Below are 24,372 nucleotides of genomic sequence, written 5' to 3'. Positions count from 1 at the left end.
CACTATCTTTGCATTTTTGTCTTATTGGTTTGCTTGTCTGTTTTTGCCTTCTATATTTTGAAGTTGTGTTATTGAGTAGATAGAGGTGTAGAATTTTGATTTTCCTGTTGTGTTGACATCTATAATAAAGATGAAATATTCCTGTTTAAGGCAAGAATAACTAATAGACATAAAGCCTATTTTGTTTGATATTACTGTAGTTCTACCTGCTGTCCTTTGGTTAGTATTCACATGCTATGTCTTTTTCTATTCTTTTACTTTCAGTCTTTTTCTACCTCATATTTGAAGGGTGTCTTTTGTAAACAGCATGGAGTTGTATTTTGTTATTAAATATGCTCCAACAAGTTTAGTCTTTTCTTAGTTTGTGTTAGTTTATGTTAAATGTAATTACTTACATAGTGTCTGTTTTGTTGTTATTTGTTTTTTCCACTTAGTACATGTTTTTAAGTTTATTTATTTTGAGAGAAAGAAAGACTGAGCAGTGGAGGCACAAAGAGAGAGGGAAAATCAGAAGCAGGTTCTGTGCTGCCAGGGCAAGAACCTGATATGGGGCTTGAGCTTATGTGAGATCATGACCTGAGCCAAAATCCAGAGTCAGACGCTTAACTGACTGAGCCATCCAGGTGCCCCTAGTTCATCTTTATGTTCTCTTTTGTCTTATTTTGGGTTAATTGAATTTTGTGTCTTTCCATTTTTTCCTTCCATCATACATTCATGTATGTTTGTTTTAGTGTTTTTGCTCTAGAGATTGCAGAATGCATCATTGATGCTTTATAGTGTAATACAAATTATTTTTACAATTTCCCAGTGGTGCTAGAATTTTAGAACTTTTAAAACTGCATTTGCCAACTTCATCCTGTCTCTCCATCCCCTCCAGTATTTCTTGGTAATGGATTTTAATTCTACATGTACCTTCTTTTAATTAAAAATTTTTTTATTTTAGAGAGAGAGTACATGCGTGGAGGACAGGGGAAGAGGGAGAGAGAGAATCTTAAGCAGGCTCCACACTCAGCACAGAGCCCAACATGTGGTCTGACCCTGGGATCATCACCTGAACTGAAATCAAGAGTCAGATGCTCAACCAACTGAGCCACCCAGGCGTCCCGATTCTACGCGTATTTAAATATGAATTTTTTTTCCTGGTTAATATTCATTGAAATTTACCCCTATACTTATGTTTTTTTTTTTTGTTTTATGTTTTTATTTATTCTCATGCTTTCAATGAGGATTCTTTCCCTTCTGCCAGGTGAACCCATAAAACTTTTCTTCATATGGGTTTGGATTAGGAGTTGACAGAATATAGGAAGCCCTCAGCACTAATACATGATAATAGGACCTTTATAGTAGGCAGTTTAGCAATTTTTGTGTAAAAATTTGAACTACACACCCTACAACTTGACTCATGGGTATTATCATACAGATTTGTTTGTGCATGTGAAATAAAATATAAAATAGATAGTGATGGTTTATAAATAATCTAAATATTGATTATCAGGCAGCTAGTTAAAACATTGTGGGTCATGGGACGCCTGGGTGGCTCAGTTGGTTAAGCATCCAGCTTTGGCTCAGGTCATGATCTCACAGTTTGTGAGTTCAAGCCCCATGTCAGGTTCTGTGCTGACAGCTTGGAGCCTGGAACCTGCTTCGGATTCTGTATCTCCCTCTTTCTGCTCCTCCCCTGCTTGTGTTCTGTCTCTCTCTCAGAAATAAACAGTTTAAAAAATTGTGGGTCATTCTTAAGACGGATTATTTTTTTTAAGTTTAGTTTTTTTATTTTTTATTTTTTAATGTTTATTTATTTTTGAGAGAGACAGAGACAGAATGCAAGTGGGTTAGGGGCAGAGAGAGAGGGAGACACAGAATCGGAAGCAGGCTCCAGGCTCTGAGCCGTCAGCACAGAGCCCATTGTGGGGCTCGAACTCGAGCCGTGAGATCATGACGCCAGCTGAAGTCGGACGCTCAAGCGACTGAACCACCAGGCACCCCTTAAGTTTAGTTTTGAGAGAGAGAGAGAGAGAAAATGGACGAGTGGGGGAAGGGCAGAGAGAGAGGGAGAGAGAGAGAGAATCCTGAGCAGGCTCTTTGCTATTAGCATAGAGCCTGACGCAAGCCTCAAACTCACGAACTAGGGCATCATGACCTGAGCTGAAGTGAGAGACGCTTAACCGACTGAGCCACCCAGGTACCCCAAGATGGATTATTTCATATCTCAAGAAAAGAGCTCTTAATGCATTAATATAAAATGATCTCTAAAGTATATGGTTAATTAAAAATAAGGCAAAAGGAGGTACTTCCACATATTGTAATGAGACATAGGACAGTCTGACCAACCTGTTAGTGAAAACAATGGTAAGTTATAGGTACTATATAAAAATAATCACTGAGAGATTTTAAAGAGAGTTAAAAACAAAAGTCTAGAAACTTGAATGTTCAAGAAACCTCCTTTAGTAGGTTAGAATGGAGACATTTTATTACAGCACCTGAATAGTATTGTTATTCTTGCTGTAGCAGCGTCTGCAGTCTCTGGGCTCTTGTTACCATGCCTGTGGGAGGTGGGGATGGGGAAAACAGGGCATTGTGATATCCAGTTTGACTTCTCTGAGGAAAGCCTGTCTGTCCTGCCTTCTTTGTATTCAGCTCTGCCCTCTCAGGACAGTCACTGAGAGGACAGATCATTCTTGGAATTCTGAAAACTGTGGCTCATGTGAGTTGGAATTATCACTTTCTGTATTTATATCAGGTCCTATGTTTTTATTGTCTGTCATGAAAGTTGCTCCTGGGATGTCCTTCAGGAATCTGCTCCCAGACCCACTCTTGTGAGTGCCTTCCCTAAGTCCTCTCCTCCCCAGCCTGTTCTTGAGTGTACCATGAACAGTCTTAGACCTTTCTCACGTGGTTAGTTTTCAGTCAGGAATACGGATGGAGCACATTTTCCCAAGGGAAATATTAAAGATGCCTGTCACAAAACCATAGCTTAATAAGGCTGTGATAAACCACATCCTTGTCGATACAAAGTTTTGATCTATTTCAGGGAGGTTTTAAATTAGACATAATGGTATAACTAGATAATAACTTTCCATCTATGAATTCCTTCAGAGTTTGGGCAAACCTAAGTGTCTAAAATATAAAATATATGAATGGTCAAGTCAGTTATAAGATACACGATTTGTCTTATATAGCAGGAGAAAAATGCTTGTGATCTCCCGACATAATGATGAAATAGTCCTTAGACTGTTTCTTTCTTAAATTATTATATCACATGCAAATTGTGCTTTCAAAGAGAGAAATATGATCTGAGGTACACATATGATGGATGGAGGCCACAAGTTTTTCTTAGTCAAGCTGCGTATTTTCTGCTACTTCACTTACTGGGGAAACTCCATTTTACAGTATTTGTTCACTTCAAGCCCTTCCGTCTGAAGGTGGCTTGTTTCCCCAATGAGCGGGAGGGAGGGTAGCGGCTCCCGACCTGCCAGACGTGTGCTGTAGCCCCAGCCTGAGTCTCCTCCTTTCTCTGATGACTCTCCATTTCCCTTTCCATGTTGAAAAATTGCCTTTAACTTCATCAGTGATGGGTATATTGACTTTTTTGAGGGGTTGGCAGTATTCAAGGACATGGCGATAGACTTCACCCAGGGAGAGTGGAACTACCTGGGTGCTGCACAAAAGGACTTATCCAGAGACGTGATGTTGGAAAACTACCACAACCTGGTCTCTGTCGGTAAGGACGTTTACTTGCAGATCATTCGGTATTTGCCTTGTGGAATTTCTGCCTCTTTCCATGTGGATTTCTGGATTGTCTGAATTCTGTTTCCTGCTACTGAGGGAATAATCTGCACTCTATGGTTTTGGGGAAGACGTCTCTGTCACACACTGTTCTTCAGGAGACCTTCACCCTCCTTGTTATTCTTCTTATTGTCTTCTTCAATGACCACAGCTGGACTTGAATTCTGCCATACCTGTAGGTTGATCCTATTTCTTTTCCTTTCTTGAAGTAGGACTTTCCAGATCTAAGCCAGATGTGATCTCCTTATTGGAGCAAGAGAAACAACCTTGGATAGTTACAGGCCATGACAGGCGGACCTTGCCCAGGTGAGTGAGAGCTCATTGACAGAGAGAGGCCTTGGCAACCCAGGTGGCCTTGCCCTGCGGCAGTTACCACCTTTGATATTTTTATTGGGAAGTGCCCTTCCGAGGACTGAGGCCTGACAAGGGAGAGAAGGCCTGAGTCATAGAAAAGTAGCTTTGTTTCTCTCCCTTCTCAGAAACATAGGTGCCCCCCTTCCCCATGACCAGCAATCTTTTCCTTATATGTGCAATCTAATTCTTTCCCAGCTTCCCCTTGTCATTTAAACTTGTGTAAGTATTGTCACTTCTGAACAATATTTCTTAAAAACCCCTATTTTACCTGTTTTTCAATGACTTGATCCCTTTTTGAGAAGTTTCTCCTTTTTTCAGTAATTCATGCTTTATTCATTCACTCTTATCCAAAATGTATTGATGTTTAATTTATGCAAGCCTCATTTCAGAACTTGAGGGAATTAAAGTGAGTAAATTATTATTATTTTTTTATTGATGTATAGTTGACACACACCATTACATTAGTTTCAGGTGTACAATGTAGTGATTTGACACATCTGTCCCTTATGCTGTGCTCACCATAAGGGCAGCTGCTGTCTGTCCCCACATTACTGTGTTCTCTATGCTGTGCCTCTCATCCTGTAACTTACTCATTCCATCACTGGAAGTCTATGCCGCCCATGTTCCCCCCTGCCCCCCAGCAACCGCCAGTTCTCTACGTTTATGGGTCTGGTCTGCTATGTTTCTATGTTTTGTTTCTTTATTCATTTGTTTCTTACTTTCCATGTATAAGCGATATTATATGGTATTTTTTTTTTCCTTCTGACTTATTCTGCTTAGTATAATACCGTCTAGGTTCATCTATGTTGTTGCAGATGGCAAAATTTCACTCTTGGTGTGGCTGAGTAATATTCCATTGTATGTACACCACATCTTCTTTATCCGTTCCTCTATGGATGGACACTTGGGTTGCTTTCATATCTTGGCTATTGTAAATAATGATGCAGTAAACATGAAGGGTGCATGTATCTTTTTGAATTAGTATGTTCATTTTCTTTGGGTAAATACCCAGCAGTGTAATAACTAGATTGTATGGTAGTTCTGTTTTTAACTTTTGGAGGAATCTTCATACTGTTTTCCACAGTGGCTACACCAATTTACTTTCCCGCCAACAGTGCATAAGGGCTTCTTTCTTCCACATCTTCACTAACACTGTTATTTCTTGTCTTTTTAACACAAGCCATTCTGACAGGGGTAAGGTGATATCTCATTGTGGTTTTGATTTGCATTTTCCTGATGATTGGTGATGTTGAGCATCTTTTCATGTATCTTTTGGCCATCTGTATGTCTTTGGAAAAATATCTATTCAGGTCCTTTGCCCATTTTTTAATTTAATTTTTAAATTTAGGTTTGTTTTTGTTTTTTTGGTATTGAGTTTATATGTTCTTTACATTTTTTGGATATTAACTCTTATCTGATATACCATTTGCAAATATTTTCTCCCATTCAGTAGGCTGCCTTTTCATTTTGTTGATGGTTTTCTTTGCTGTGTAAAAGCTTTTTATTAAAAAAATTTTTTTAAAGCATTTATTCATTTTTTTGAGAGACAGAGTGTGAGTGGGGGAGGGGCAGAGAGAGAAAGAGAGAGAGAGAGAGAGAGAGAGAGAGACAGAGGGACAGAATCCAAAGCAGGCTCCAGGCTCTGAGCTGTCTGCACAGAGCCTGACGTGGGGCTCAAACTCATGGACTGCAAGATCATGACCTGAGCCAAAGTTGGATGCTTAACTGACTGAGCTACCCAGGCACCCCAAAAGCTTTTTATTTTGGTTTCATTTTGCCTTTGTTTCCCTTGTCTTAGGAGACATAGCTAAAAAAATGTTGCTAAGGCTGATGTCAAACAGATTACTGCCTATATTTTCTTCTAGGAATTTTATAGTTTCAGGTCTCACATTTAGATCTTTAATCCATTTGAATTTATTTTTGTATATGGTGTATCAAAGTGGTCCAATTTCATTCTTTGGATTGTAGCTGTCCAGTTTTTCCAGCACCATTTATTGAAGAGACTGTCTTTTCCTCATTGTATATTCTTACCTACTTTGTTGTAGATTAATTGACCATAAAAGCGTGGGTTTATTTTTAAGCTTCTGTTCTGTTCTATGTATCTATTTTTGTGCTAGTACCATACTGTTTTGATTAATATCTCTTTGTAGTGTATCTTGCAATATGTGGTTCTGATACTTCCAATTTTGTTATTCTTTTTCAGTATTCCTGTGGCTATTTGGGTTTCTTTGGGGGTTCCGTAAAATTTTTGTATTATTTGTTCTATATCTGTGAGTAATACTTTTGGTATTTTGATGGGGTTTTGGTATTTGATTGCTTTGAATCTGTAGATTGCTTTGAGTAGCATGGACATTTTAACAATATTAATCCTTCCAATCCATGAGCATGGAATGTCTTTCCATTTATTGTGATCTTTAGTTTCTTTCATCAGTGTTATTTTAGTTTTCAGAGTACAGGTACCTCACCTCTTTGGTGAAGTTTTGTTCCTAGGTATTTTATTCTTTTTGGTGTAATTGTAAATAGAATTGTTTTCTTAATTTCTGTTTCTTCTACTTCATTATTAATAGAATGTATAGAAATGCAAGCAATTTCTGTATATTAATTTTGTACCCTGCAACTTTACTGGATTCATTTGTTATTTCTAATAATTTCTTGATAGAGTCTTCAGGGTTTTCTATATATAGTATTATGTCATCTGCAAATAAGGACAGTTTCACTTCTTCCTTACCAATTTGGATACTTTTAATTTTTCCTTTTCTGATTGCTATGGCTAGGATTTCCAATACTATGTTGAGTAAAAGTGGTGGGAGTGGACATCCTTATCTTATTCCTCATGTTAGAAGAAAAGCTCTCAGTTTTTTTACCACTGAGTATGATGTCAGCTCTGGGTTCATCATATATTGCCTTTATGTTGAGGTATGTTCCCTCTAACGCACTTTGCTGAGAGTTATCATGAACAGATGTTGAATTTTGTCAAATACTTTTTCTGCATTTGTCAACATGGTCATATTATTTTTATTCTTTATTTTGATAACGTGGTATATCATGTTGATTGATTTGTGTTTTATTGAAATGTCTTTGCACCCCTGGATAAAATTCCACTTGATCATGGTGAATGATCCTTTTAATCTATTGTAGAATGCAATCTGCTAATATTTTTTTATTTTGTATTTAAGTTCATCAGGGATGTTGGCCTGTAGTTTTCTTTTTTGTGATATCTTTGTCCAGTTTTGATATCAGGATAATATGGCCTTGTAGAATGTATTTGGAAGCTTTCCTTCCTTTTCTATTTCTTGGAATAGTTTGAGGAGAATAGGTATTAACTCTTCTTTAAGTGTTTGGTAGAATTCACCTGTGGAGTCATCTGATCCTAGACTTTTGTTTGTTGAGAGGTTTTTTTGTTTGTTTTTTACTAATTTAATTTTGTTACTAGTAATCTGTCCAGATTGTGTATTTTTTCTTGGTTCAGTTTTGGAAGATTGTATGTTTCCAGGACTTTACACATTTCTTCTAGGTTGTCCAATTTGTTGGCTTAGTAGTAGTCTCTTGTAAGTCCTTTGTATTCCTGTGGTGTTATTTTTCCTTTCATTTCTAATTTTATTTATTTGGGTCCTCTCTTTTTTTTTTTCTTGGTAGTCTAGCTAAAGGTTTATCATATTTATTTTCTTTTCGAAGCACTAACTTTTGGTTTCATTGAGCTTTTGTATTGTTATCAGTCTATTTGTTTTTGCTCTGGTTTTTATTATTTCCTTCTACTAACTTGAGCTTTGTTTTTCTTTTTATGGTCACTGTAAGTGTAAATTTAGATTGTTTTTCAGAGATTTTCTTGTTTATTGGTGTAGGCCTGTATAACTATAAAAGTTCCCTGTTAAAACTGCTTTCACAAAAAGATTTTGGACTGTTGTGTTTTCATTTTCACTTGTCTTCATGTCTTTTTTCATCTCCTCTGATTGCTTAGTTGACCCATTGGTTGTTTAGTAGCATGTTATTTAGATTCCATGTGTTTGTGTTTTTTTCCAGTGGGTTTTTTTGTTGTTGTTGTTAATTTATTTCTAGTTTCATACCTTTATGGTTGGAAAACATGCTTGATATGATTTCATTCTTCTTAAATTTATTTGGACTTGTTTTGTGGCCTAATGTGATCTGTTCTGGAGAATGTTCCATGTGCATTGGAATGTATACATATTTTACAGATCCTTCCCTGTTCCATTGGATCATATATAACTATCCGCAGATAATATGCTTTATTGTTTTGGTATATATACACACACACATACATACTTAGAGAGTATCAAACTGCATACAGTATATTGTTCAGTAGGCGATGTTTTCACTTAACCTTTGTCTTACTTCTATTTCCATATTGTATTAATTATTGTGACTTTATATATTTTATGTATGCATATGTATTATGAATATAATACATATGTATATGTGGGATATCTTTATTCTTGGTAGAGTAAATCCACTCTGTTATTTTAGCAAAGTTTTCCATTTTCTTTCCCTTATAATTTTTTCTTCCTCTTTATTATATTAACAGTTATCTCTTTAAATTTTGAAAAATTTATTACAGTGAAACGTCAGTGTAGTTTGAGTAATAGTAGTACTAGTGAATATTCTTTTACCATTTTTTAATATGGGATTTTGGTACAGATCTTTATCTCAAAAAGTTTTAAAGATTTTGTGCGTGCGTGCGTGTGTGTGTGTGTGTGTGTGTGTGTAGTAAAGTTTTAGTCCATCTGCAGTTTAATCCTATATTTGGCATGAAGTAGTAATTTTTCATCATCATTTATTTGATTATTCTACTCTCTTCATCATCTGGAAGTTTATTCTCTAACACGGTAAGATCTCATAAAAAACTTTGTGTCTCCTTCTGGGCTGTCTTCCTTTTGATACCTTAAATCCTGTGTCACTACTAATTTAAATTACTCAAGGAAATGTAATAAAATAGCCAGTCAGCTCTGAGGTTGCAGTTAAGATATGTGTTCTTATATTGAAAATGGACTACTTATCTTCATTTTGTGTGCTTCTCCACCTATGTTCAGTGATTTTGCTGCAGGCATAGGATAAGCAGGAGGTTGGATTGAACCAGAGTTGGAGATCGATTCAAAAATTATAATGATAGGTTAGAGAATCAGAGCTGAGTAAGCAAAAATGAGAACCAAAGTGTTGGATTGTGAAAAAGTATTGCTGCTTACTGAGTGGTAGTTTATATGAGAGAGGAGTTTAAATAATTTTCATTTCATATTTCTCTTAACTGCCAAACTCTTCTTCCATAGTTATAACAATTAATATAGATACTACATATATATTTTTTTAATGTTTATTTTTAAGAGAGAGAGAGACAGAGTGCAAGTTGGGGAGAGGCAGAGAGAGACAGAGACACAGAATCTGAAGCAGGCTCCAGGCTCTGAGCTGTCAGCACAGAGCCCGATGAAGGGCTCGAATTCACAAGTGGTGAGATCATGACCTGAGAAGAAGTCAGATTCTTAACTGACTGAGCAACCCAGGTGCCCCTAATAGATACTTCTTATTGAGGACTTATATTATGCCAAGGAGCTGTAGTCTTCTTAATCCTCACAGTTCCATGAGAATAGTTACTCTTTATCAAATGAGAGTTTGGGGACTCAGGTTAGTTAAGTAACGAACTAAGACATAAAACTAATGGACTTGAAAGTATTTTAATAGTGTGCTGGTCATTTCCACATGGAACTCATCAGTGGTGTGTCATTTTCTCTACATCTACCCATTCTACTTTGTCACTGCTGGAACCTCACTGAATTCTTCCTTACTTCTGTCAGAGACATTATAAAACAAGCATATAGTAGTTGGGAAGTTCCTGTAAATAGACTATATAGTATTCATGGACTTCTATTTATCCTCCATTTTTGTAGACTTACTTAGCATTTTACTTTTTTTTTTTTTAATTCCTCTCCCTGGACTCTTGTCCTCAATATTTGAGAATGTTTTCATCCATTTACTTCTTTAGAACATGATTTTCCCTTATCTAGTTTCTGCCATAGAAGTTTAATTTTTGATGGAAGAGGAATATATTATATGTATACTTTACTGTTATTTTTCAGATTTACAGTGCATGTGTGATACTAAGGAGTTATTTCCAAAGAATCATTTCAGTGGTATATAATGGAAAGATTAAAAAAACACTTTGATGGATCCAATTTCAGAGGCCTATCTGAAATACAACAGAGAAGTGAGAAGGAATATTTCCGATAAGAGAAATATGAAAAAATGCCTACATTCAGCCAGCACCCAGCAGCACATATTTATAAGGCTTTTCATAAGAATTCTTAAGAGCTGTATAAGAGAATTTATACTAACAAGAGACCTTATGAATGTAAGGAATGTAGGAAAGCTTTTAGTTGTGGGTCACAACTTACTCGACATTAGAGAATTCATACTGGAGAGAAACCCTATGAATGTATGGAATGTGGGAAGGCCTTTGGTCATGGCCCACAACTTAATTGACATCAGAAAATTCATACTGGTGAGAAACTCTATAAATGTAGGGAATGTGGGAAGGCCTTTATTCAGCTATCATCCCTTATTCGACATCTAAGAATTCATACCGGCGAGAAGCCATATGAATGTAAGGACTGTGAGAAGGTTTTTAGTTGTGGCTCAGAACTTACTCAACATCAGAGAACTCATGCTGGTGAGAAGCCCTATGAGTGTACGGACTGCGGGAAGTCCTTCAGTCACGGTTCACACCTTGTACAACATAGGAGAATTCATACTGGAGAAAAGCCTTATAAATGTAAGGAATGTGGGGAGACTTTTAGACATATCTCACAACTTGCTCGACATCAGAAAATTCATACTGGTGAGAAACCATATAAATGCAGGGAATGTGGGAAGGCTTTTATTCAGCTATTACATCTTGTTTGATATCTAAGAATTCATACTGGTGAGAAACCTTATGAATGTAAGGATTGTGAAAAGACTTTTAGTTGTGGCTCAGAACGTACTCAGCATCAGAGAACTCATACTGGTGAGAAACCTTATGAGTGTAAGGACTGTGGGAAGGCCTTCAGTCATGGTTCACACCTTGTTCAACATCAGAGAATTCATAGTGGTGAAAAACCTTATAAATGTAAGGAATGTGGTGAGGCCTTTTTTCAACAATCACATCTTACTCGACATCAGAGAATTCATGCTGGTGAGAAATGCTGTGTATGTGAAGAGTGTGGTAAGGCCTTCATCTGGAGCTCCAAACTTGCTCAACATCAGAGACTTCATATTGGAGAAAAAAAAAAAAAGATTATGAATGTAAGCAGTGTCAAAGGTCTCCCTTGGTGGCTCACAGGTTTTCAACAGATTATATTTAGAGTAATCCTATGAATATAAGTAATTTAGAAAAGTTTTTATTCAGAGCTCCTACTTTACTCAACATCAGAAAATGCATACTGTGAGAAATACTACGAATGTAAGAAATGTGAAAAGGCCATTAGTCTTAGCTCAAAACTTAAATATTACAGAATTTACATTGGAGAAAAAAAACATCTTATGAATGTAAGCAATGTGGGAACACCTTTAACCAGAGCTCAAACTTTTGCATCAGAGATTGTATACCAGCCAGAACAGACAAGTGAAGAATGTGGGAAGGCTGGTAGTTGTTCACCTACTGGCAAGAATTTTTTTTAAGCTTACTTATTTTTGAGAGAGAGAAAGAGAGCGAGTGGGGGAAGGGCAGAGAGAGAGAGGGAGAAAGAGAGAATCCCAAGCAGGCTCTGTACTGTCAGCACAAGCCCAACGTGGGGCTCAATCCCATGGACCATGAGATCATGACCTGAGCCAAAACCAAGAGTTGGATGCTTAACCAAATGAGCCACCCAGGTGCCCCAAGAAAGTTTTGTGTAAGCTATGTAGGAAAGTCTTTCTTCATAGTTCAGACCTATTAAATATCACATAATTTATAATGGTGAGAAACCTAGGAATGTTAGGAATATAGAAAACCTTTCATTAGGATTCACAACTAATTGAGTATCAGCAAGTTTATAAGTTGATATAGGGAAACTTACGTGCAATGCATCAGTTATGTTACAATAAATTTATTAGAAGAAAATCCTATAGATATTAATCTCATTTGCTGCTTATTTATATCTAGGCATCAGAAAATTTATTTTGGGTCAATAATTGAATGTAGAAAACCCATCACAGTTTAGACTGAGAGAACAAGTCTAAATTCAAGATACAAACTTGAGAGAACTCTTCATAGAATATTTTTTTAAAGAGAGAAGCAAACCATAAAATAAAAACTATAGAGAATAAACTGAGGGTTGATGGAGAGAGGTGGGTGAGGGATGGACTAGATAGGTAATGGGTACTAAGGAGAGCACTTATGGGGAGCCCTGGGTGTTGTACATATGTAGTGATGAATCACTAAATTCTACTGAAATCAGTATTATACTATATGTTAACTAGAATTTATATTTGAACTTGAAACAAAATTTTTAACCCCACATTACATATTGTAGTTCTACCACTCTTTTACTACTGGGACAATGAGTAGGTAAATTAATATCCCTGTTCCTCTTTACTTGTTTTTAAATTGGAGGGAATTAAATATTTCATCTCATATGTTGTCTGACAATCCCCAGTAAATGTTGACAGTATCACTATCACTGGTAGAATCATTACTAAAATGAATGGAGAATACTTTGTTTAATAACATACGAAAGCTTTGATCTCTTACTGCATGTAAATGTAATAAATTCAGAATGTAATAAATATGAACAGCCCATTATTCAGATCCTTTTTGCTGTGTCTGCAAGTTCATACTGGGAAAATAATAATCTCATGATGTAGTGAATGTGTAATTAAGAGTACAGCTTTTAAACCAAATGTTTTATGAAGTAACCTCTATAACAAATCCTTAAAAGCAAAAGTTGTGTAATTTTTATTTTCTGCAGTAGTTATGGATGTTGAAAATTTTGAGGCTCTTAGAAACTTAGTAACATCTGTATGCTTACCAAAATAGACTCTTAAGGGGAATAACAATGAACCACTGATATATCAAGATATAGAATGTGGTCAAAGCTGTTTTCAGTAGTTCATGCATCATATTAAAAAGTCAAGGACAGTTATTTAGCATTTTCATACTGTATCTTAAACACTTTGAATAGGGAATTAATATTTGTTGAGTAAGTAATTATGTTTAACTCAAGAAAAGGGAAAAAATTAAAGACACCCCTGAAATGAATAGATAGAAGGGTCTAATAAAATTAAAATAGATTAATGAAAAAGAAAGCAATAGGGGTACCTGGATGGCTAAGTCAGTTGCGTGACCAACTCTTGATTTTGGCTCAGGTCATGATCTCAGGGTTGTGGGATTGAGCCCTGTGTGTGGCTCCATGCTCAGCACTTAAGATATTCTCTCTCTCTCTCTCTCTCTCTCTCTTTCTCCCCCCCTCCTCTGCTTATGCATGTTCTCTCTAAAATTAAAAAAAAAAAGTAGTTTAAAATAAGGAAAGGAAAAAAAAAGGAATAGGCAAAACCTATTTGAATTTGCTAGACTAGACTTTATCATGTCACATCAGAAAACACTGGTCATAACTCAGTCCAACACTATGAGTGAGAAAGGAGCGATCATGATACATGTCATAAAGATATTTTTTACTGTAATAATAATTTATTACAATAAATTCAAAAATCTAGAGAGAAGGCATAATTTTCTAGATAAATATGTCACTGAAATTGATTCGAGAAGATAAAATATCTGAAGACACTAATTAATGGAAGAATAAATAGTAATGGAACTTTGTTTTTAGATGTTACTAGATAATTTTACAGGTGACACCTTGAGGAAACCTCGCCACTCATTCTACAAGACTCACATCCTGCTAAAAATGCTAGAGCAATGCTTCTCAAACAGATGACCTCTATCCTCAGGGAGGGTTGACAATGTCTAACAATTTTTGGTGCTGCTGGCGTCTAGTGTGTACAGGGCAGGTTGCTGCTAACCCTACAACGCACAGGACAGCACCCCACCCCAGCGCAAAGGATTGCCAGGTTGAGCATGTCAACATTACTGCTATCAAGAAAAGCTGCCATCTAGGATGGCACCCTAAGAACAAAAGCCAGATCAGTATCATTTGCATAGCTTTCATTTCAGCTTCTCACTCTTAGTTTGTAGAAGGTTTTGGAATATTTTGAACATCATTTATTGAAAGTACTTTTTCAGTCTTTGGTATCATTTTGTGTATATTTTCCTGTGTTCACATGCATGTGTACATGTACATGCATCTATATTCCATTTAACCACATACCTTTTTCTTTGTGGTTTCTTATATTCCTGTCTGTCTTAGAAGTATCCCCCACACCAAGGTTGAACAAATGAATATCCTAATAGTTTGTTGTTTTCTGTGCAGATTTTAAAAGACTTTAAGGCTAATATGTCAAACAACCATATAGCTACTACATAGCATTAACATTTTAACAGTTTTATTTCTTAATTTTTAATATTTTTTTTGTTTTTATATTTATTTTTGAGAGAGGAGAGAGGAACAGAGAGAGAGGGAGACAGAGGATCTGAAGCAGGCTCTGTGCTGACAGCAGAGAGCCCAATGAGGGGTTTGAACTCACAAACCATGAGGTCATGACCTGAGCCGAAGTTGTACGCTTAACCGAATGAGCCACCCAGGCGCCCCTCTTATTTTTCTTTTTCTGTTCTTTACTGTCACTTTTCTAATTTCAGTCCTACAACTCCTGTTAGAAATAGCCATCACCATTAATTTTACATATTTTCTTCCTGCATATGTACATACATGCCTGTAACCACTGTGCTGCATGTTCTGTGGGGTTGTTGTTTATTGTCTTTTTAAAAATGTTTATTTATTTTGAGAGAGAGAGAGTGAGTGTGAGTGGGGAAGGGGCAGAAAGAGGGAGAGAGAATCCCAAGCAGGCTCTGCACTGTCAGCACAGAGCCTGCTTTGGGGCTCGATTCCATGAACTGTGAGATCATGACCTGAGCCAAAATCAAGAGTGGACACCCAACCACCTGAGCCACCCAGGTGCCCCTATTCACCCTTATAGCATCATAGTTCCACCATGGCATATTTAGATTTTGTATTATTTTTATTTTCATATTGAGATTCAGCGTAGTTGTGGAATCTATAGGATTCATATCTTTCAATTCTGTAGAAAACTAAGTCACATATTCCTTTTCCTCTCTCATTTATTTTCTTTGGGAATTCCAGTTAAATATATATTGGGCCTTCTCAGTCTCTCCTCTGTGGTTTTTTTCTTCATTTTTAAATCTATCCCTACCCCTTTTATGTATTCTCTATAATTTTTAAGTCTGTTTTGCAGTTTATTAATTCCTTATATAGCTAAGTCTATTTGTGGAATGTAATATTATGAGTTATTTTTATAGAAATTTTTATTTGGTTGTTTTCTAAATGTAAATGTACTTGGTCATTTTGATTCTGTCTTTCTGTTTCTCATGTTTTTAATGAACTCTTCCTTTTTAACGTCATTTCACATTAAAAGCATTTTTTTTAATGCTTATTTATTTTTGAGAGAGAGAGAGAGAGGGAGAGAGAGAGACAGAGTGTGATTGGGAAAGGGGCAGAGAGAGAGGGAGACACAGAATCCAAAGCAAGCTCCAAGCTCAGAACTGTCAGCACAGAGCCCAATGTGGGGCTCAACCCCATGAACCGTGAGATCATGACCTGAACTGAAGTCGGACATCCAACCAACTGAGCCACCCAGGCAGCCCTCATTTTATGTTCTATCTGTTGATACTTCTAATATTGGAAGTCTTCATGGTTCTGCTTCTCATGTATTTTTAGTTTTGGTTTTGTTTTTTTTTTAATTTTTTTTTCAACGTTTATTTATTTTTAGGACAGAGAGAGACAGAGCATGAACGGGGGAGGGGCAGAGAGAGAGGGAGACACAGAATCGGAAACAGGCTCCAGGCTCTGAGCCATCAGCCCAGAGCCTGACGCGGGGCTCGAACTCACGGACCGCGAGATCGTGACCTGGCTGAAGTCGGACGCTCAACCGACTGCGCCACCCAGGCGCCCCTAGTTTTGGTTTTGTTTACTCTCACTTATTTAATATTCTTTCCTAGTGTGGTTTTGTTTTGTTTTACCCTATATACCTTAGAATTTGCCTACAGGTTTTTTTTAAAAAAATCTAAGTCAATTGTATACTCCAGAAAGGATTTACTTTTTTGTTTCCTGCCGTGCCTTGAAGACATTAGCAGTAGACTCTTTTTTTTTTAATATAAAATTCTTTTTTTTTAACGTTTATTTATTTTGAGAGAGACAAAGACTGCACAAGTAAGGGAGGGGAAGAGAGACAGGGGGAGAGAGAGAATCCCAAGCAGGCTCCACATTGCTAGCTCAGAGCCCGATGTGGGGTTTGAACTCACAAAGCCATGAGATCTGAGCCAAAACCAAGAGCCAGATGCTTAACTGCCTGAGCCACCCAGGTGCTCCAGCAGTGGACTAATTTTTAAGTTAGAAAACATGCCTTACAGTTTTCCAGACCTTGCAAATACTGTTAGGTTCTTAAACCTATGTGAGGGCCTGCATGTGACCACAGATACCCAGGGGAGATTTTCTTCCCTATACTTAGAACCAATGTGAAAGCAAACATTGTTTATTTCTGTCTTAATCCTGCTTCTCTCTTTCCCTAAGGATAAAACCATTTGAGTTTTTTAGTTTTATGTTTTTATTATCTACCAACTCACCATAAGTGTGCCCCAGGCCTTTTCTGTTGTCCCATACAGACAGATATGTGTCTTTTATGATAGAAACTCTAGACCCCCAGGATTGGTAGATGCCCTTTGGGGATTCCAACAGCTATTGTACACATTCATGTTATTCCCATCTTCAAAGGATTTCCCTCAATTCTTACCAGTTCATCATATCTTTTAATGGACTCTTTCATCTGTAGAAATTTTCTATGAGGACCTTTTCAGCTTACATGGTCCTTCATAATGTCAAATGAAAGCTACCCCATTCTTTATCCTATTTTGTGGGTTTTCTTCCTGTAGCACTTGTCACGTGTGTGTGTATGTATCCCCACATGGGGGTGGAGGTTGCCCTTAATAAGAATGTAAGTTCTAAGAGAGCAGTAACATGCCATTCTTCAAATTGCTATTCCACAACTCTAGTAAAGCTCCTGTCCTGTAGCACAGTAAGCTTTGTCTAGCTAGAGATAGGAGATGATGCAGAAAAGCACGATAATTGGTGAGAGAAAGGGGGCTTCATTACCAAATACACAAATCTATTCATGTTTGCAGTGATGATCCAAAAGAGGCGATAAGTCACAATCTAAATGTTTCCTTGTCACACTTTAAGGGCTTAAAAAAAATTTTTTTTAAGTTTATTTTTGAGAGAGAGACAGAGTGTGAGTGGGGAAGGAGCAGAGAGAGAGGGAGACACAGAATCTGAAGCAGGCTCCACGCTCTGAGCTGTCAGCACAGAGCTCTATGTGGGGCTCAAACCCATGAACCGCAAGATCATGACCCTAGCTGAAGTTGGACGCCCAGTGACCGAGCCACCCAGGTGCCCCTAAGGACTTTTTTTAAAAATTTATTTTTGAGAGAGAAAGAGTGTGAGGGGGGGGGGGGGGGAGTTGGTCCAGAGGGAGAGGGAGACACAGAATCTGAAGCAGCCTCCAGAGCCCGATACGGGGCTTGAACTCCCTAACCATGAGGTCATGACCTGGGCCAAAATTGGATGCTCAACCAACTGAGCCACCCAGGTGCCCCTCCTTGTCACACTTTAATAAGATCCTGGTTTCTCATTTTAAAAAAGCTGCTAAATTTTTTCTTAAGAAGTAAGTCAGAAGGAGCAAATTAGATAAAATGGCTTGAGTTACATACCTCCCGAAGAGCCTATTTACTATCAAAATCTCCATCCCTTGTTCTAGCCCCACTAGTACATCTTTGCCATTTCTAAACTCAACATTTGTAATGTTTTAATGGAGTTTAATCAAATTCTATAATAAGTCAGTTGCCCCATTTATGATGCATGTTACTTCTTGAGTTGGTTGTCTTGGTTCACAAAAAAAATGCCTTCCATTTCTCCTTCTAATTCTTTGCCTCATGATCTTCAAGCCTCTGTCCCAGGCCACAGATATTGAAAAGTGGTCTTTTTGTTTTAGTCATCCACTGCACACCCCAACTTTGATTTCCTTTAGTTCCACAGCACAAATGAAATAATTTTCTACCAGACTCTGTGCGTATTACAGAGTCAGACTCTGATGATCTTTTTCATTTCTCTGTATCTTCTCATGTGTGAAGTAGAAGGAGGTATAGATATCCTGCCATCTCACAATCTTTTACATTTAGCAGGTGTCTCTGTAGCACCTACCATATGCACGTTTTCCTTTTGGAGATGAGAAGAGATTAGATATAGACATGAAAACAACGTCAATGATTATAAGACAGTGCTGTTTATTATGTGTGCCCTTTTCCAAAATATTTAAATTTTTTTCAACGTTTTTTATTTATTTTTGGGACAGAGAGAGACAAAGCATGAACGGGGGAGGGGCAGAGAGAGAGGGAGACACAGAATCGGAAACAGGCTCCAGGCTCCGAGCCATCAGCCCAGAGCCCGACGCGGGGCTCGAACTCACGGACCGCGAGATCGTGACCTGGCTGAAGTTGGATGCTTAACCGGCTGCGCCACCCAGGCGCCCCCTTTTCCAAAATATTTAAAAATTGAGTTTCTTTTCCCTCTTATTTTGAGTTGGAGTAGTGACGATTGTAGAATGGATTGTTTCCTCTAAAATTCATATGTCGAAGTCCTAACCCCCAGTGTGACGACGATTGGAAATAGGACCTTTAAAGAGGTGATTAATGTTAAATGAAGTAATAAGGGTTGGGACCTAATCCAGTATGACTAGTGTCCTTATAAGATGAAAAGAGAACATGAATATGCACACACAGAAAAAAGGACATGCAAAGACACAGCGAGAAAGTGGCCATTTGGAAGCAAGGAGGGAGGTGTCTAAGCCTATAGACACCTTGATCCTGAATTTTCAGCCTCCATAACTATGAGAAAATAAATTTCTGTTGTTGAAGCCACCTGGTCAGTGGTATTAGTTATGGTAGCTCTGGCAGACTGATACAGTGACTTTTCAGGATATCTGTGAAAGGTAAAGGAAACAATTGATCCAGATAGTTGTCAGTTCTTTAAAAAATCTGGTAAAGCTAGGCTGTTTGTCCTCAAGTACACCTAAAGTAGGTTAACACAAAAGCAAACAATTGGAGAAAGATTTCCGAGTTTATTATACCACATCCTATTTCCTGGGGAAATTGGAAAATAAGGATGGGTGATACGAAGTGTAAAACTTGAAGCATAGGCACTTCTGGCTGAGAATATTTCTGTTTTCATTGGAAGGCATCTTTTTTTAGGCCATGGCTTATACATGTCTGTTCTCTGGTAATGAACACACCATTGCAGGGCATGCTCTTCTGAAAGATCTGTGGTTTGGAACAAGAGTGCACAGTGCTGCACGTCTACGAAAGCTTTTTCCAGGACTGGGATCATTTGTTGAACTGCACACAGTGACTTTCCTAGTACAGGAAGCAGAACTATTGAGTTTTGGCAGGACAAGTATTTTCAAGTTTCTCTCAATTATCTAGGTTACAACATATTCTCTTTGAAGCTTTGTGTTGACATAGTGCCCCTAGTACTCCATAAACCAGGGTTGTTGATCGTTTTTGAATTTGAATTATTTTTTTATCTTCCCTGTGTGCCAGGTCAGAAGTTGATTGCTGGGAGCCCCTTTACTACTTTATTGTAGCATTTTACTGTTCCAAAACACAGTTAAAATGAACAGTCCTCACAATGTAGTTATGCAGGGCCTAATTTAAGAATAATTACTCAAAATCAACTCAAAATGGATTAAGGAATTGAATGTAAAACCTGAAACTATAAAATTCATAGAAGAAAGCATGGGATGTAACCTCTTGACATCAGTATTAGCAATGAGTTTTTAGATTTGTCAGCAAATCAAATTTTGTTAACAAACCAAAATAAACAAGTGGAACATTGAACTAAAAAGGTGCTCAGCAAAGGGAACCATCAACAAAATGAGGTCAACTTGTGGAGTAAGAAAATATTTGCAAACCACATATCTGCATATCCAATAAGGGGTTAATATCAAAATATACAAGGAACTCATACAATTCAATAGCGAACCCCCCCCCCCACTGATAACCCAATTAAAAAATGGGCTAATGACCTGAATAGACATATTCCCAAAGAAGACATACAAATGGCCAACAATACATAAAAAGATGCTCAACATCACTAATAATAAAGGAAATGCAAATCCAAACACAATGAGATATCATACCTGTAAGGTGATTACTATTAGAAAACTCAAGGGATAAATGCTGCCACGGATGTGGAGAAATAGCAACCCTGTGCACTATTGGTGGGAATGTAAACTGGTGCAGCCACTATGGAAAATAGAACAGAGGTTTCTAAAAAAATTAAAAGTAGAACTACCGTATGATCCAGCAATTTCACTATTGGGTATATATTCCAATGGTTACAGAATCATTATCTTGAACTGTTACTTGTATCCCCATGTTCATTGCAGCATTATTCACAATACCCAACATATGGAAACCACCTGTGTTGATCAATGGATGAACAGAACAAGAAAATGGGAAAGCCATATATGCAATGGAATATTATTCAGTCTTATAAAAGAAGGAAATCCTGTCATTTGCAACAACATGAATAAACCTCAAGGGCATTATACTAAGTGAAATAAGCCAGACAGAGAAAGAGAAATGCTGCATGGTATCACTTACGTGTAGAATCTTTAGGAAAAAGAAAAAAAGCCAAACTCATAGAAAGTAGAAAAGAGATTGTCAGGGGCTGCAAGTAGAGGAAAAAGGCAGGGGAGGGTCAGAGAGGGAGACACAGAATCCAAAGTGGGCTCCAGGCTCTGAGCTATCAGCTCAGAGCCTGACGTGGGGCTTGAATCCATGAACTGCAAGACCATGACCTGAGCCAAAGTCGGACACTCAACTGAGCCACCCAGTCACTCCCCAAAATTTTTTAAATTTATTTTTGAGAGGGGGATAGGGGCGTAGACACACACACACACACACACACACACACACACACGCACACAGAATCAGAAGCAGGATCCAGGCTCTGAGCTGTCAGTATAGAGCCCAAGTAGGGCTCCAACTCCTGAATTACAAGATTGTGATCTGAGCTGAAGTTGGATATTTAACTGACTGAGCTGCCCAGGCGCCCCTAAGACTTTCATTACTTTTGATGCTGTTAATAGTTTTTTTTTGTTTTTTTGTTTTTTTGTTTTTGTAATTTCCTTTTCAGATTATCTGTGTTTGTGTATAGAAATGGCAACCGATTTTTGTGTGCTGTCTTTGTATCCTGGTACAATGCTGAATTCATTAGATCTAACAACTTGTGTGTGTGTGTGTGTAGTCTTGAGGACTTTTTTATGTATAAGAATATCTGCTCTTCCTTTCTGATTTGGATGCCTTTTGTATCTTTTTCTTGTCTAATTTCTCTACCTGGAACTACATACTATGTACTCCACTACTATGTTGAGTAGATCTAAGGAGAGTTGGCACCCTTGCCTTATTCTGATCCTCGAAGAAAAGCGTTCAGGGGGCACCTGGGTGGCACAGTTGGTTAAGCATCTGACTCTTGGTTTTGGCTCAGGTCATGATATCATGGTTTTGTGAGATTGAGTCCCATGTCGGGCTCTGTGCTGGCAGTGCAGAGCCTGCTTGGGATTCTCTCTCCCTCTCTTTCTGCCCCTCCTACACTCCGCTGTCTCTGTCTCTCTCAAATAATAAACTTAAAAAAATCTTTAAAAAAAAGAAAAGAAGAAAAGCTTTCATACTTTTACCCTTATTATGTTTGCTGTGGTTTTTTTTTTAAATTTTTTTTAACGTTTATTTATTTTTGAGACAGAGAGAGACAGAGCATGAACGGGGGAGGGTCAGAGAGAGAGGGAGACACAGAATCTGAAACAGGCCCTGGGCTCTGAGCTGTCAGCACAGAGCCTGACACAGGGCTCGAACTCACAAACTGTGAGATCATGACCTGAGCTGAAGTCGGATGCTCAACCTACTGAGCCACCCAGGCACCCCTGCTGTGGTTTTTCATGTATGACTTCTATTATGTGGAGGTAGTTTCCTTCTATTCCTATTTTTCTGAGTGCTTTTATCATGAAGGGGTATTGAATTTGTCAAATGCTTTTTCTGCAACGAGATCATGTGGCTTTTTTATTTTAGTATTTTATTGTTGTGAAGACTTAAAAATTTTTCCAGTATAATTAAGATACACTGTTACATTAGTTTCAGATGTACAAAATACTGATTCAGCAATTCTATACGTTACTCAGTGCTCATCATGATAAGTATACTCTTAATCACCTTCGGCTATATCACTCTTCCCCCCCATCACCTCCCCTCTAGTAACCATCACTTATCTATATTTAAGAGTCTGTTTTGGGGGTGCCTAGGTGGCTCAGTTGGTTGGGCGTCCAACTTTGGCTCAGGTCATGATCTCACCGTTTGTGAGTTCGGCCCCTCATTGGGCTCTGTGCTGACAGCTCAGAGCCTGGAGCCTGCTTTGGATTCTATGTCTCCCTCTCTCTCTGTACCTCCTCTGCTCACATTCTGTCTCTCTCTCTCTCTCTCAAAAATAAATAAACATTAAAAAAAAAAAGTCTGTTTTTCTGTTTGTCTATTTACTTTGTTTATTTTGTTTGTTTCTTAGGTTACACATATGAGTGAAATGTGGTATTTGTCTTTCTCTGACGGACTTATTTCGCTTAGCATTTTACCCTCTAGATCCACCCATGTTGCAAATGGCAAGATTTCATTCTTTTTTTTGTGCTTAATATTCCATTGTATATATATCACATCTTCTTTATCCATTCATCTATGGATAGACACCTGGGTTGCTTCCATAATTTGGCCATTGTAAATAATGCTGCAACAAACATAGGAGTGAATATATCTTTTTGAATTAGCACTTTCATTTTCTCTGGGTAATTCTAATTTTCAAGGAACCTCCATACTGTTTTCCACAGTAGCTGTGCCAGTTTGCATTCCCACCAACAATGCACCAAGCGTTCCTTTTTCCCCACATCCTTGCCAACGCTTGTTGTTTCTTGTGTTTTTAATTTTAGCCATTCTGACAGAGGTGAAATGATATCTCATTGTGGTTTTGATTTGCATTTCTCTGATTACTGATGCTGGTCATCTTTTCAATCTCTGTTGGCCATTTGTATGTCTTTGGAGAAATGTCTGTCCATGTCTTTTGCACATTTTTTCCCCATTTTGTAATAGGCTTGTGTGCGTGTGTGTGTGTGTGTGTGTGTGTGTGTGTGGTTTTTTTGTTTTTTGTTTTTTGTTTTTTTGGTGTTGAGTTATATAATTTCTTTATATATTTTGGATACTAACCATTTAATAGGTCATTTCATTAATTTTTTACTTTGCTGTGTGGAAGCTTTCCTTTCTTTCTTTTTTTATTTTGAGAGAGACAGAGTGCGAGCAGGGGAGGGGCAGAGAGAAGGAGAGAGAGAGAGAGAATCCCAGGCAGGCTTCATACTGTCTGTGGGGAGCCTGATGTGGGGCTTGAACTCATGAACTGAACCATGAGATCATGACCTGAGTCGAAATCAAGAGTCCAATGTTCAACCGACTGAGCCACCCAGGAGCCCCGGAAGCTTTTAATTTTGATGGTTTCTTTTTGCTTTTGTTTCCCATGCTTCAGGAGACCTATCTAGAAAAATGTTGCTTCAGTCGATGTCAGAGAAATAACTGCCTGTGCTCTCCTCTAGGATTTTTATGGTTTTTGGTTTCACATTTAGGTCCTTACTCCATCTTGATTTTAACAATGTGCATGGTGTAAGAAAATGGTCCAGTTTTATTCTTTTGTATGTAGCTGTACAGTTTTCCCAGCACCATTTATTGAAGAGACTATCTTTCTCATTGCATATTCTTGCCTCCTTTATTGAAAATTAATTGACCACATGATTGTGGGTTTATTTGTCGGCTTTCTATTTTGTTTCATTGATCTATGTACCTGTGTTTGTGCAAGTATCATACCGTTCTGATTGCCACAGCTTTGTAGCATATCTTGAAATCTGGGATTGTAGTACACCCAGTTTTGTTCTTTTTTAAAGTTTGCTTTAGGGGCGCCTGGGTGGCGCAGTCGGTTAAGCGTCGACTTCAGCCAGGTCACGATC

At 37.8% G+C, this 24,372-nt stretch overlaps 1 pseudogene across 1 annotated transcript; it reads left to right on the top strand.

Annotated features, from left to right (window-relative positions):
- The first annotated feature begins 3,615 nt into the window (after nt 1–3,615).
- LOC112868523 (uncharacterized) lies at nt 3,616–22,812 on the top strand (annotated as a pseudogene). Its single transcript, XR_015243348.1, has 4 exons — nt 3,616–3,721; nt 10,454–15,940; nt 16,179–18,575; nt 18,808–22,812. The product of XR_015243348.1 is annotated as an uncharacterized LOC112868523 (transcript).
- Nucleotides 22,813–24,372: the final 1,560 nt, after the last annotated feature.

This window comes from Puma concolor, chromosome D4 (genome assembly GCF_028749965.1).
Source record: "Puma concolor isolate L17-30 chromosome D4, mPumCon1.1.hap2, whole genome shotgun sequence".
NCBI lineage: Eukaryota > Metazoa > Chordata > Mammalia > Carnivora > Felidae > Puma > Puma concolor.
This window is presented reverse-complemented; position numbering and strand designations above follow the sequence as displayed.